The sequence below is a fragment of the Gadus morhua genome, chromosome 12 (genome assembly GCF_902167405.1).
Source record: "Gadus morhua chromosome 12, gadMor3.0, whole genome shotgun sequence".
Lineage (NCBI taxonomy): Eukaryota > Metazoa > Chordata > Actinopteri > Gadiformes > Gadidae > Gadus > Gadus morhua.
In genome coordinates this window covers 15,759,633-15,775,990 of record NC_044059.1, presented here as the reverse complement: position 1 = coordinate 15,775,990, position 16,358 = coordinate 15,759,633, and the positions used below count along the sequence as shown (strand labels likewise).

General features: G+C 42.5%; 1 long non-coding RNA gene across 1 annotated transcript; it reads left to right on the top strand.

Annotated features, from left to right (window-relative positions):
- Nucleotides 1–14,085: 14,085 nt before the first annotated feature.
- LOC115555157 (uncharacterized) lies at nt 14,086–16,358 on the top strand. Its single transcript, XR_003978826.1, has 7 exons — nt 14,086–14,189; nt 14,304–14,426; nt 14,522–14,590; nt 14,710–14,846; nt 15,013–15,116; nt 15,283–15,368; nt 16,218–16,358. It is a non-coding gene; the product is annotated as an uncharacterized LOC115555157 (long non-coding RNA).

The window sequence follows — 16,358 nt, the reverse complement described above, 5'->3', positions numbered from 1 at the left end:
TTCGGAGCTTATCACCACTTACCCTATGGTGGCCCGGCTGAACTTCGGAGCTTATCATCATTTACACTTAAAACCACAGGTAGTACGTCTCCCACGTGGTACAAACATTAGATCTAGACAGGATTGGATACGGTCTATCTACAAACCCATATAAAACACACTCCTAGCTCTTTGCTTCGTGAGATAGTTATTTGATTTAATTTGTTAGCGTATCCGAGGCCGTGTATCTAAACGGCTGTTATGAATTTCAATCCGATCGCCGAGACCACACGTCCCCTCAACCAGACGGATGCAGTACAAGCTATTCACCTAAATGTGACTATTTCTAACTATACAGAGTTCAGTCATGGACAACAGGTTCTGTTTACCTTTCTTGTGGCGCCTGTAAGTAGCTTGTACTGCTTTCCGAACGGCCTCGCGGTCGCTAGTCTCGGTCCGGAACTTTCCAAAAACGTCAGGGCGTCACCAATTGCAGAGTTCTTCCAGGAAAGTGGTCGAATCCAAAGGAATAGCTTTAAAGAGACTTTATTTGTATAAAGTCTTTTCGGTATGGTAAACTGATACTCTGAAGCAAAGAGAGATTGAAGATGTATTCTAAGCACGTGCGAGCGTTCTCCTAGCTGATCAAAGCCATAAACCCACCTATGTCTAATCGCTGCCGGAAGAATTCTAACCCGCCTCCACGAACTGGAGGCTTCTTATGGACTCAGCGAGGACTAGGGTTGAGCACCGAAACTCGGTTCCAGTAGGGAACCGGTTCCGACGTAAACGGTTGTAACGAGATCGAATAAGAACACACATTTCGGTTCCTCATAACGGTGCCTGACGTTTTCTAACGCCCCCTGCCCCGCCCCCATGGTGTTGCTGCGTCAACTTGCGTTAGTGCTGGGCGCTATACCGGTTCTCACTGAATAACGGTGTGTATTTTCGTTAGGATATGATTTTTTAATATAGCCTACCGCCATACCGGTGTATTTGATTACACAACGTTCGGAACGCAGCGCTGCGCGACTCTGTTTCAGACGGGACCCTTCTCAATGTTGCGGTAAACAAGCATGGTACGACTACGACTTTCTTTATAGGTCCATGACTGCGAGGCGTGGTATTTCAGGCCAACTGGTAAAAGAGTGTGTCACGGCTTTCAAACATATAAACCATAAAGCCTATGGGCGCCTCGAGACTCGGGACGGACTTGTCAACGCGCTGTGGCATCGCTTACTTGATGTTGTTTTGATTGAAGATCGGCAGGTTGTAGTGGGTGAACGTGAATGAACGTGTGCGTCTCTGTGTGTGTGTGTGTGTGTGTGTGTGTGTGTGTGTGTGTGTGTGTGTGTGTGTGTGTGTGTGTGTGTTGCGAGCGAATGTAATTTTAAAGTAACAAACAAACAAACTCAAAGCCGATGCATGCATCCAAAACTTGCTGTTCAAAAACCAAATAAACAAATCAAAAACAGTCGTTATTCGCTTCAAATATTTCTTCTTTTCAAAACTCTCCTGTGGCTGCCTTGCGCACATGAGTTATATTACTTAATATGACTTTGGCAGTAATGTTGCGCCATGATGCGTGCCTGCCTGCTTTCAGTGAGTAATTACAATTATTTGTAATTTTAAAAAGATATGTATCAGTCACAGCACTCACAGCAGCCTCTTCGGGTAAGTCGAGTAATTGATGCCAACCGTAAATCTTGCATATCAAGTAGGCTAGCAAACACCGTTGCCATTCAACTCAGTGTCCGCTGACTTTCTGCTTAATGCAAGTGTGTGCCGTTTCGTTTTTTTAAGTACCGGTTTGAGAACCGTTTTAGCACCGGAACCGTTTGAAAAGTACAGAGTAGGCACCGGTATCGGATAAAACCCAAATGATACCCATCCCTAGCGAGGACCGGAAGACTTGGAGAGGAACCGGTGTGACGTAATCCTCGGTTTTCCTCGCCTGGTCTGTGGTGCTGCCCTCTGTGGCTAAAGTATCTATTGCAGCCTTCAGTAATGTCCTGCTTTCCCTTGTGGCTATGTGTAGTATTTACGGCTTATATGTTTGGTCCTACCCCCTATTGGTTAAGTGAGGGAAATACAGCTTGTGTTCCTAAAATACGTAACAAATACTAGACTTGATTCGGAGGACTCCCCTCCCCGCTCGGCGGTCGGGCCCCGCGGTCGGGGGGGGGGCTCCGCGGTCAGGGCACTCCGCGGTCGGGGGGCTCGGCGGTCGGAGCTCCGCCGCCGGCCATAGGCCCGGTTAGGAATCTAGCTAAGATCTGCCAAGATCTGAATGTCCCGCAGCCCGATGTTTGGGTACGGCTGGTGTAATTAGTATGGGCAATTAAAATGCGTGAAAATGGCATGTTGTATGGATGAAACCGCAGGCCTTGACTAGGTTAGTCTACATAAAAAAGACACGTGTGCGACTAGCTTAGCTAAACACCGAATTGTATTCTCATTAAACAACTTGCGATACGAGAGTCCTGGTTGCACAACGGTTGCACATACTGTTCGTTGCATGGCTGAAATTTTTTAACAACTCTTTAACTGTGTTATTTGGCTAAAGCCGAACCACAACGTCCTTGAGATGCTAGCACTAACTGACTTAGCAAAAGCAGTTTATAACATAAAAACACTTCAATTGGGATGTATTTCATGAAACCTTACAAGGTTATTAAAAATGACCTGATAACTAGAATGCAATATCAAAAATCGAAGTAACTTACATTTCCAAGCGCTTCAAACGTCACGAAGTCTTCAATTTAAGTGAGTCTTGCTGACAGAAGAGCACGTTGTGGATTGTCAACGTCGACAGAACGAACCCCTTCAAATCTCTATGGGAAACCCCGTGTGTGTCAATCATTTGGCGCCACAGATTGGGAACTACAAATGCCAAGTTCAGTTTACTCACAAATGCATGTTTGATTACATTTGTGATTCAAACTGTTGATTTAACAGGTTTTTCTTTATTATTCGTATAGTCATTACATTTGTTTATGGTAGTGATTCAGAAAATCATATGAACTGGATAGATCACATTTATATTTTTTACAGTGAACCAGCTCTGCGGTGAGGAGCATCGGTGAAGGAGTTTGTGGTGGTGGTTTGAGGAGGTGGTTGAAGAAGGCTTGAGGGGGAGAAACCAGCTCTCCTTGATCTCTCCTGTGTGCTTCTCTCTCTCTCTCTCTCTCTCTCTCTCTCTCTCTCTCTCTCTCTCTCTCTCTCTCTCTCTCTCTCTCTCTCTCTCTCTCTCTCTCTCTTTCTGTCAGTATACTCCTCTCTCTTTCCCCTCTCAAATGTTCACTACCTAGTATGTTCTCGATACTAGGTCCTCACAGTATTACTTCTAGATGTCTGTGGGAGACGACTTGGCTGGCTTTCTCTAAACAAATTCTACACAGAATGATAGCAGCAATATGACCAAATTGCAGAGGGACAGAATAAGGACACCTGTGATGTTCACATAACAATGAGTGTCTGTTTATCAAACATAGATGCTGGAAAAGAGCCATATAGGCTCATAGGCAGTTGACATGTGAGAGCTGGAAATAATACATTGTCTGGCCATATGCTATGTTTACTGTATATGATCCCACTGACTAAAATATGTATGGGACAGTGTTTTTTGCGATCACTTAGCCTCCTTATGTGTATGTATCTATGTGGCCTATCCCTTTAAATAGGTACGCACCTGGGTGAAAGAGGGGGGTGAACGCGCAAAGCGAAGAGGGTTTTGAATGGTCTGACGGGGGAGTTTGAAGGGGGAAGTGGCGGCAAGCTAAGTTAGAATATCGATGCGACTTAGACAGCAAATGCCAGTTGTTATAGCGATCTTTTGTTTATATGTATGTCAGTTTAATACATTCCACCAACTGCTTTCTCTGGACCGATCCACAAAGTGAGACATGTATAGGAGTACCAGAATTCGGAAGGATTTACTCAGCTCGGGATCTGGTGAGCGAAGCGGTAATTTTGTTCCTGGGTTTTTCTGCGCAATGGATTGCTGTTTTTGATTTGGATTACGATCAGAGACTGTTTTGCTGGATACATGGGAAAGACAATCGCGGAAACAGGCCGACACGGCGGCCGTGCGAGACTCTGGTTCACTTTGGACGTGATCACGGATCATTATTGTTTTGTTCATTTGTTGTATAAATAACCACACACGCATGACATCGAACACAGACAATATATGTAATATGATTGCGGTGTATGTGTTTCTGTTGTGTCTCTTTAGCCTATTGGCGTTTAACATTGATTTCCCGATAAAAAGAATAACAAAAGAATGTGACGAGTTTCTGTTTTAATTAACGGAATTTGTTATACACCTATAGGGCATTCTTCCTAAGGGAGTTACTCTGTTGCTTGGACAGGAATGTGCGAATTCAGGTCTTCTCGTCCCATCACATAGCTGATGTGAGTTTTTTGTAGTTTTTTTTTCAAAAGAAAGCTTGGCACTCCCAAATTAGTTTTAAAGGTCCCATGACATGAAAATCTCACTTTATTTTCTAACATAAATATGAGTTCCCCTAGCCTGCCTATGGTCGCACAGTGGCTAAAACTTGCGTTTGGTGTAAAACGAGCACTAGCTGTTCTGCTCGCCTTTGAAAAAACGGAGGCTCAAGCGCGCCGATTTGGAATGTCTTTATTTATGTCGTCATAAAGCATCTAAGCTCCTCCCCTTACTCTGCCTGGCCCGCCAAGAGACTTTGGCCCGCCAATGAGACACGACCGTGCGAGCGCCACATGTGTTTGTGTGAATACACACACTGTAACGCAAGTGTTTCTTGTCGGTTCTTTGACGTCTCTTGTATTTCCACAACAAGACTGTAGTGGGGGTTATCTGAGCCATGGTTGAGAAGGAATTGGGGGAAAGGAACTTTGGCTTTCACTCGCTGAAGTACATGAACTGCGGCATGCCGCCGGTTCCCGCGAGGCACCATCGCCCGGCAGCGGGCAGCCGGCAGCAGGCAGCGCGTGGTTCAGTCTACTTCAGATTGATGTGAAAGTGGAAGAACCAGAGACGTCGCAGAACCCGACAAAGTCGTTTGTGATTCATAATATCGTCTGGAGGCGCACACAGCTTTTGGCCGTGATCATATGTATTATATGATATAGATATCTATGTATTACATGAAATTATTTAGATATAGAGCTCCAGGACTGTAACGCAAGTGTTGTACACTTCCTTGTTATTTGGATAACCGTTCTGCTTTTGGTGTTATGGCGCATAACACGTCGGACTCTCGTCTCTGGTATTTCTACAACGAGACTCGTATGGGGATTATCTCAGCCAAGGTTGAGAATGAATTGGGGGGAAGGAACTTTGGCTTTGACTCCCTCAAGAACATGAACCATGACATGGAGGAGAAAGGGATTGTTGGCGGCGAATGTCTCCCGCTTGAGCCCCGCTGAGGGACCACCGCCGGAGGCATTGGTGCCTAAGCGCTGCCCGGCAACAATCCCTTTCTCCTCCTTGTCGCGGTTCAGTCTACTTCACATTGATGTGGACGTGGAAGAACCAGGAACGTCGGAGAACCCAACGCGATCATTTGAGATTCATAATATCGTCTCACACAGCTTTTTGCCTTGATAATAAATATTATATGATATAGATATCTATGTAGGCTATATGATAATATTTAGATATAGAGCTCCAGGACTCCCGTGTGTTCTAGAATATTTACAGAACACGGCTAAAGGCTGTGTGCCCCTCGCCATTGCGATACATCCACTGTAAACAGAGCGCATGGTACCGTGGCTGCAAGCTGCTCAGGGCCACACCCCCACCCTCCTCCTTGACCCGCCTCGCTCCTCCTCATTTGCATTATAGCTACAGGCGCCAAAACAGAGCATTTGGGGGAAGCTCAATGTGCGACTGGCTCGGAGTGGCTGTAACTCTGCACCACGGCTGAATTTCGGGAACGTCTTTGAATACTGTGTTAGTTGCCCACTAATACCTATATTAAAGAATACATAAAATAGCATGTCATGGGACCTTTAATTAAAACTACAGATTCAACCGGGGTGGCCTCCATCTTCGTCACGCCATTCACTGACACACTTACTGGGAAAGAAGTGTGTGTGTGTGCGTGTGTGTCTGCTTATGGTTGACTTTTTTGTGCTTCGTTCTACATCGACTTTGCAGAACTGAGTCATATCAGAACTATGCTAAATGACGAAATAATATATATATATATATATATATATATATATATATATATATATATATATATATATATATATATACAAAACTGTAGGGGGAGAGCCGGGTCGATTGAAACACGGGACGATTGAAACACACTGATTCCCTCGAAAACCACGCAAGGCTTTCACGTCAAATTTCGTCACTACGTTCAGCACGCAAGACTGACCAACCCAGCGAAATTCCGTGTAATGACGCCCCACCGTTCAAATGTTATCCCCCGAACCTGTTTTCGAGAGCGCTAAGTAAAATCCTTCCTGCGGTAGTTTTTTTGTAATAAATAGTTGTGTTTTTTGTTTCATGCCGTGAGGAGTCACGTGAGTCCACTCCTCACGTGACTCCACGCACTTCAATAACCGATATGACTATTACAACAGATGAATTAGTACATTAGTAAATTTAATGCAAGTTAGTCGTCCAAAATAAGAAAGGTGAGTTTTAATCGAAACGTGTATGTGGATAATTACGCACAATTACGCACGGGCCAAAAATATATTTTAACCTATTTATATCATGCGGCATTATGTGAAATTTTAGTAATGACGAGTACACTACTATGTTGTCCGGTATGTTGCGTAAAAACAAGAGTAAGGTCAATAGTTTCTTTTTAGAAAATGCTGTTTCATTCGTCCCGCATGTGTGTTTCAAACGTTCCGACTAGGCGGGGCGTTTGAAACAGATGTCAACTTACGTTCAAAGTTAAAAAACAGCTCGATCATCCAACATATGTATTAAATTACACTTGTAACTAAGAGAACACACATGTGAGTTGTTGATCACATGTTGAAATTATTTGTATACGTAACGTCATCTTTGAAAAAGACGTTTAACTGAAAAGTGTTTCAATCGAACACTTGATGCCGGTGTTACACCGAATTCTGCGACCCGTCGAAAAGTGTGACCCCAGAGGGCGCTGTTGCTCATGTTCAGCAACATGCACGAGTTTGAAGCTAGACTCGGAATGGGTACATTCGTTTTGTGACACAGGGCAATGCTTTCTTTCTTGAAAGCGTCTTATTGACTGTAGCCTCTTATTGGGAAAGAAGCAACGGTGATTGACCGTACTCAACACCTTATCCATTCTATGGGTCTGTGAAATGCAAATGAAATCAAATGTAGCCTATTTATTAAGCACATTTTATGTTTTTGTTATAATGCCCACCGTTTTTATTTGTATGCCCACCGTTATTATTATTTTACGCTGCCGTTTATGAAATAAATATGAACTAATGCCACAATTATTCATGTCTGCGATCATCAAAGAGTCCACAAGCAACGCAGGTCACAATCAACGATGCCTCAATCAATCTAGCGCACCGTCGAATTCTGCGCCCACACTATTATGCAGGGAAAATTAGTCAAACCCCAACCAAATGTTTTCAGGTCATTTGTCGTCCTCATATCTGTATGTGCACACAATTATTCATGTTTGCGATCATCACATACAAAACTGTTTTAAAGAGAGAAAAAACTCAAATGAGGGTAAAAAAGGACTGGACAGAAGAAGCTGTGGACTGTCTAAGGGACTGTTATGAGAGCACGGATTGGGAAATGTTTAAACAGTCCTGTGGTGATGACTTGGACGAGCTGGCTGATGTAGTGTGTTCATATACTGCCTTCTGTAGAGACACAATTATACCATACAAGTTGGTGAAAATTTTTCCAAACAATAAACCATGGGTGAATAGTTCTGTTAAATCTAATGTGCAGAAAAAGAGGCTTGCTTTTAAGAGCGGATCAGTCTCTGAGTTACATGTGGCGACTAAAGAGCTGAAAATGGAAATTTGTAAAGCAAAACAGAAATATAAGACTGATTTGGAGAATAAAATGGCTGCCAATAATTTGGGCTCAGCATGGTCTAGCATGAAAACCATAACGGGCCTCCAGAATCAGAGACACAGCAACCGTCTCTCTCTAGTGGACTTTAAGTCGGACACTGAGTTTGCTGATGCTCTTAATTGCTTTTATAGTCGTTTTGATACCCTTGATTTTAGCCATGAAGTTCAGGAGCTTGGTTTGAAACTAAAAGAAAAACAGCACTTTCAACTATCGCAAAATAATATTCTAAAGGTTTTTAACTCGACAAAGGTCAACAAAAGTACAGGCCCTGACAATATATGTGGCCAACTACTTAAATCCTGTGCAAAAGAGCTGAGCTCCATATTTCATTACATTTTTAATACATCCTTGCAGACACAGCATGTTCCTAAAGTCTGGAAGGATGCTGTTATAGTCCCCGTCCCTAAATCGAGTGGTCCAAAAACCCTTAATGATTTTAGACCGGTGGCTCTTACATCAATTATAATGAAGCATTTTGAGAAGTTGGTAAGGTTAGAAATCATACAAAAAAACTGAGCATTTACTTGACCCCATGCAGTTTGCCTACAGGCCACATAGGGGTGTAGAGGATGCCACTGTCACTTTGCTCCACTTGCTTTTTAAACACCTGGAGGGAAGTGGGTCTCATGCTCGACTCCTTTTCGTGGACTTCTCATCAGCTTTTAACACAATCCAACCACACATCCTGGCGAGCCGGCTTTTAGAACAATTCAACCTAGGTTTTAATCTTGTGGGCTGGATTGTGGATTTTTTAACTGAAAGGACACAGAGAGTCAGGGTTAATGGAGTACTGTCCAGCCAACTCTGCTCCTCTACTGGTTCACCACAGGGATGTGTGCTGTCACCCTTACTTTTCATCCTGTACACCAACATGTGTCAAAGTAAATATGCAAACAGGACCATAATCAAGTATGCAGATGACTCTGTTATTGTTAGTCTCCTCCAGAAAAATGAGACTGGTCATGGCCCAATAATAGAGGATTTTGTGAAGTGGTGTGAGGAGTCACATCTTCAACTAAACATACTCAAAACAAAAGATATGATCGTTGATTTTAGAAAACATGCTTCCCCTAACGATGTCACAACAATAAAAACACAACCGGTGCAATATGTGGATTCATACAAATACCTTGGAACAATAATTGATTTTAAACTGAATTTTGAAGAAAACTGTATTGCTGTGTGTAAAAAGGGACACCAGCGTCTTCACTGTCTGAGGAAACTGTTCTTTTTCCAGGTGGATAAAACCATAATGACCTTGTTTTATCGTGCTTTTATCGAATCTATTGTATCCTTTTCTTTGGTTTCATGGTTTGGAAGTCTCTCTATTAAGAACAGGAACTCACTCAATCAGGTGGTGAAATGGTCCAGTAAGTTAGTTGGTGAATCTCAGCCGAACCCGGCCTCCCTGTACACTAGACAGGTACAGCGGATAACCGAGTCTATTTTAAATCACCGTTTGCACCCTTTGCACAAAGAGTTTCAGCTACTCCCTTCTGGAAAAAGGTTTTTAGTTCCAAGGTTTAAAACCAAGCGTTTTAAAAACAGCTTTGTTCCAGCTGCAATCACGCTGAAGAACAAGCTGTAGAAACTGCTATATTTGCACAACATTAATTTTGTATGTGTAATTTATCAGGGTTTTATTATATTTTAATTATGTTGGTCAGTTTTAAGTGTCCAAATTTGGATTAGCACTGGAGCACTTTAATTGTTTTATCCACTGTATGTAACTGTCCCATTTTTGTTTGTTTGTATGTGTTGTCCTAACTGTGTGACGGAAGCCCACTTTTAAACTGCAACACAAGTTTACCTACGGGTACGAATAAAGTAACCTGAACATGATCACAGAGTCCACAAGCAGCAGGTCGCAATCCACGATGGGTCACAATTCATGACAGCAGACCGTCGAAATCTGCGACCACACTGTAAATGCGGGGAAAATGAGTCAAACCCCAACCAAATGTTTTCAGGTCATTTGTCGTCCTCATATCTGTATGTGCACACAATTATTCATAACTGCGATCATCACAGAGTCCACAAGCAGCAGGTCGCAATCCCCGATGGGTCACAATTCATGACAGCAGACCGTCGAAATCTGCGACCACACTGTAAATGCGGGGAAAATGAATCAAACCCCAACCAAATGTTTTCAGGTCATTTGTCGTCCTCATATCTGTATTTGGACACAATTATTCATGTTTGCGCTCATCACAGAGTCCACAAGCAGCAGGTCGCAATCCACGATGGGTCACAATTCATGACAGCAGACCGTCGAAATCTGCGACCACACTGTAAATGCGGGGAATATGAGTCAAACCCCAACCAAATGTTTTCAGGTCATTTGTCGTCCTCATATCTGTATTTGGACACAATTATTCATGTCTGCGATCATCACAGAGTCCACAAGCAACGCAGGTCGCAATCAACGATGCCACAATCAATCTAGCGCACCGTCGAATTCTGCGCCCACACTGTAAATGCAGGAAAAATGAGTCAAACCCCAACCAAGTGTTTTCAGGTCATTTGTCGTCCTCATATCTGTATTTGGACACAATTATTCATATCTGCGATCATCACAGAGTCCACAAGCAGCAGGTCGCAATCCCCGATGGGTCACAATTCATGACAACAGACCGTCGAAATCTGCGACCACACTGTAAATGCGGGGAAAATTAGTCAAACCCCAACCAAATGTTTTCAGGTCATTTGTCGTCCTCATATCTGTATTTGGACACAATTATTCATGTCTGCGATCATCACAGAGTCCACAAGCAACGCAGGTCGCAATCAACGATGCCACAATCAATCTAGCGCACCGTCGAATTCTGCGCCCACACTGTAAATGCAGGAAAAATGAGTCAAACCCCAACCAAGTGTTTTCAGGTCATTTGTCGTCCTCATATCTGTATTTGGACACAATTATTCATATCTGCCATCATCACAGAGTCCACAAGCAGCAGGTCGCAATCCCCGATGGGTCACAATTCATGACAGCAGACCGTCGAAATCTGCGACCACACTGTAAATGCGGGGAAAATGAGTCAAACCCCAACCAAATGTTTTCAGGTCATTTGTCGTCCTCATATCTGTATTTGGACACAATTATTCATGTCTGCGATCATCACAGAGTCCACAAGCAACGCAGGTCGCAATCAACGATGCCACAATCAATCTAGCGCACCGTCGAATTCTGCGCCCACACTGTAAATGCAGGAAAAATGAGTCAAACCCCAACCAAGTGTTTTCAGGTCATTTGTCGTCCTCATATCTGTATGTGCACACAATTATTCATGTCTGCGATCATCACAGAGTCCACAAGCAGCAGGTCGCAATCCCCGATGGGTCACTTAACCTACCTGCTTCATCATGTAAACAATTATGACGTTGGATGTGTCTGATTGGATCCAATTTGAATTCCGTGAATATAAACAGATTGACAACCGTTAGTTAACCACCACAACGTAGACTTTATCTGCAGCAGTTCAAAAGACAAGTTTCAACAGCAGTTTCGAATATATTGTAGCCTATACTGTATATATATTATATATATATAGGCTATATTATGGAGAAACTAATGTTTGATCAATTGAGGGAGTTTCTCATCAATGAAGAGTTTCCCAAAGAATTGGACAAGAAACAGCGCTGAACATTTCGACGACGAGCCTCCAACTTTTTGATCGATGGTAGGCCAAAAGTAGATATTTAATATATTATTGCAATAAATAATTTATCAATAAATTATGCTGTTATGCTTTGCAACTCATGTGAGTCTGTAGGCCGACTTAAACTAGGCTTAAAGGGTAGCCTATCAATAATTCCCATCCTATCTTCTAGACGGCGAATTGTTTTATGTCAGACGTAGGGGCTCGGACAAGGAGGAAAAGGTGAAAGTGGTCTGTGGGGCAGCTGAGGCCGACGCCTTATTTAAAGAATTTCACTGCAGTGACATTGGTGCACACTGCGGCCAAATTCGTACCAGGACTGTGATTTCACAGAGGTTCTACTGGCCTGGCATGTCCACCGACATTGAGAATTGGGTTTTTTTTTTGCTTCCATATTTAATAATTTTCTACTTTATTCAGCACAAAAAAACCGGCAAATCACATGAAAATCTCTTCCATAGGTATCACAATGCACTGTGTGTCAGCAAAGTCGACATGACCTCAAGCTTGCCACAGAGTACATACCAATAAAGGTATAACATGTCATTTTTGTGTCTTTTAACCCATGTTCCTATAGATGGGAGGAACATTCATCATATTTTCAACATGTGTGAATAACATAGCAATTACCTCTTTCTCTGTCTTTCTCTCTTTGTTTTCAAACAGACCAAAGTTCCTTTTGAACTTATAGGCATGGACCTGGTTGGCAAACTTGTGATGACTGATCAGGGAAATCAGTACATCTGTGTGATGGTGGACTACTTCACTAGATGGTCACAGGCCTATGCCAAGTCGAAATCTGCAGCCGAGGTCACACAGTGCATTCTCAAATTTGTATACCAATTTGAGGTGCCACAGAGAATACTGACTGACCAAGGCAGAGAATTTGTCAACCAAGTATGTATTTTTATCGCTATTTTAGCAAATATTTGAACTTTCAAATTACTGTTTTATTTATTCAATGTTACAGTGGGGTTAATTTGTTCTCTGCACCATTCATACAGATCAACACCGAAGTGTGCCAAATTTTGGGGATAAGGAGGAGTCTCTGTGCCCCATACCACCCCCAGACGAATGGGTTGGTGGAGAGATTAAATGGCACTATACAGAGGTTAAGAGATGCATTTTACAACTACATCAATTGACAAAATTACCTTGTTAAAAATCGAAGAAACAGCATTTAACATACTCATATAAAAGGGTAACATTAAACTTTTTTCAACTATCTAGAGCTCTGGGCAAGCTCACCAGAGAAAAACCCAACACATGGGATAGATACCTGGACGCTGTGATGTTTGGTTTGCGCACCAAAAAGCAGCTCACAACCCGCTTCTCTCCATTTTACCTGATGTTTGGGAGGGAAGCCAGGTATCCATCTCAGGTGCAGGAAAACTATAAGGTTAGTTGGAATGTTTATATATATTCTCTTCAAAAAACTATTTTCAACAATTATTGAATGACGTTACATAGTTATGAACTGTAATCAAATTAAATAAGCAATTTTGTTTTTTACAGGTCGATGGGTCCTTTGAGGAGCAGTTCAATGAAGAGGAGGTGGCAATGGACATCGAGCGACAGGACAAAATTGTCAACATTGTCCAGCAAAATGTGGAGAAGGTTCAGGAGAGAACCAGAGGGAGACTGCAATCCCTGAAAAAAAGAGCAAGCTTTAAGGTGGGGGACATGGTGTGGAGGAAGAACGTCCGTAGCCTGCAGCGGAAAGGGGGAAAGCTGGATCCGGAGTTCCTTGGGCCGTTCAAAGTGGTGAACATTGAGGAGAAAAGTGTTGACCTTGTGGATAGTTCAGGAAAATCTATCCACAAGGTCAACACTGATCACCTGAAGCTGCACACTATCCCAACCCCAAGAATTCCTCGGAGGTTGAAAGTTCCCCCAGTCTCTTCCATTACCTCCACTCCACCTGCTGCCACCTCCACTCCACCTGCTGCCACCTCCACTCCACCTGCTGCCACCTCCACTCCACCTGCCACCTCCACCCCAGCTGCTGCCACCTCCACTCCACCTGCTGCCACCTCCACTCCACCTGCTGCCACCTCCACTCCACCTGCTGCCACCTCCACTCCACCTGCCACCTCCACCCCACCTGCTGCCACCTCCACTCCACCTGCTGCCACCTCCACTCCACCTGCTGCCACCTCCACTCCACCTGCTGCCACCTCCACTCCACCTGCTGCCACCTCCACTCCACCTGCCACCTCCACTTCAGAGAAATGTATGTAACGCTATGAAGCTCACTCTGATATTCTAAACTTTGATGTAAATGTTCAACCTTAAAAGTTCAGGTAACTCAAACAAAACAGCTGTTCAGGAGAGAAGATATTGAATCGATTTGATAATTATAACATTTTCTTTTTTTCATGTAAGATGTTACAGAGGCTTGGGACGGCAAAAATGTTCATGTTCTGCTGTCCAGATTCGGACCATACAAGCTGTTCTATTGGGACATCTGTAGGACAACTCCGGGTCAGGAACTTGAGAGTGAGGTAAGCTTCAGTATTTTATTCTCCTTTAGTTAACTCATATAACAAAGAAATCTCCAAATGCTAGTACACCATAAGTTAACTGACTTCATTTTCAAATGGATTTGCTTTCCCCAGGTGATCAATGCCACCCTGTTCAGAATGGTCCAGAAGCACAATTGCCAAGGGGGGAAAAAGGCACTTTGCATTGATACATATGCCATGACCAAAATTTGGAACAGGAAGACTTCAATTCTAAGGGTATAGGCACAGGTTTTTACTGTTACTGTTTTACTGTTTACGATTTACTGTATATAGTGGTTGTTTTTTTAACAGTAAATTGTGTGTTATTTTAGAAGTGTGATCCTTCATTGTATGGAGTCATTCTGGGGGTAGTGAATGAGCCAAATCATTGGATACTCACAGTAAGTTAAACATTATCTTACGCTATGTATTCATATTTAAATTTCCAAGGCACATCCATGATTTTATTAGGATATGTGAATGTGACACATGCACAATGTGCTTATCTACATTTCTCTAGGTCATCTTCCCCTCAGTCTTCTACTTTTCAGAGCATTCATGAGAGCGAGGGGCTGTACGGTGTCCAGGTGGAAAGCCAACACTGTGCCACATAGCCTGCAGCAGGATTCCACTTCATGTGGAATATTTGCCATCAAAGTAAGTTTTTGAATTGCATATTTCTTTACGGAAACATGAAGCAGATTTTGAAAAGGTCTCCTTTTCAACATTTAAACTCCTAGAGAGACATAAAGTTGATGAATTTTGATTAAGTTAAACTGGGCCAGTATGTTTTGAATATTCATTTATTCAAACATGTTCGTAGTATGCTGAGAAAGTCCTGGCAGAGGAGTCTCCTACTTTCCCAAACACTGAAGGGGCAGTGGTTAATTACAGGAGGGAAATTGCTAGCACTTCTCAATGAGACTGGTATGTTAACCATTTTCAAACTTCTATTAACACCATGAGGATTTCAATATCATTAATTCAATGAATATAAAAAAGTCCAGAAAGTTAGTATGCATCACTTATGGTGTATTTTCCCATGGAAATAAGAAGAAAATATTACATGCAATCAATACCATATCTTAACCAGATGATCTCAGTGAGCTGTGCCACCACTGTGGAGAGGGAGATGAGGCGCGAGGGGGGTCTCAAGACAGACCTGATGCCACTGACTGGGTAAGTTATTGTTCTAACACCACCGCTTTCGAGTTCTTGGCTCAGGTTGTTTGCAGAAGGCATGATGTAAACAAGTACCAGGGAGATCTGCCTAAATTCATGTGAATTAGGGTCTGAATGTTAAACAGCAGTTGTACATGCACATGTAACATGGATGTCAATATAACGATGTCTTAAACCATGTCTTATTGACATATATACAAACCTTGCCTGTGTCTTTGCATGACTGCGTAAGTTAAAACAGTCTTAGTTTATATTAAGTAGATAAATGCATTAAATGAACAAAAAAATAATAAACCATGGTATAAATCAACAATATATTTATTCTTTATTCTGCTCTTTATGCCAACCTGTCCAGGGAACTGTGCAATTCCCTATGAACCATCTATTTATCTACCTGCCTCACTGACTTTCTAAGGACTTCAACTGCACTTTACCTCAGTTAGATTTACATTAGATGCATCCGTTTTAGTTTGATTTATATTAGATGTGTCAGTTTTAGTTTAATTTATATTAGATGTTAGATTTATATTAGATGTATCAGTTTTAGTTAGATATATATACAGTATGTTCGTTTTTTATCATACTGTATATATTGTTTATGTATGTTCCTTGTCCTATTTTTCTTTAAGCACCAGGGGGGAGCTCTCCCAAATTTCGAGGTTCCTGTACCTGTACCTGTACTTTGACAAATAAAGATCATTCATTCATTCAGTCTGGTACAGGAGAAGACACACATTTTACGCAGATATTTAGACTGAACTTTTTTCCCATTCAATATGACCTCGGTTTAAGATAACATAAATAAGATTTACTTTATTAATCCTGAGGGGAATTGTTGTGTTTCAGATCCAGTGTGACACCTGTGGAAGGTGGTACCACGAGGGTTGTGTTGGGAGACCTGACAGAGATCCTATGTACAGCTGTCCTGCATGCCCCCAGGCTCAAATGAGTCGATGCCGTCCAAAACGGTCCAAAAAAAGATAACCA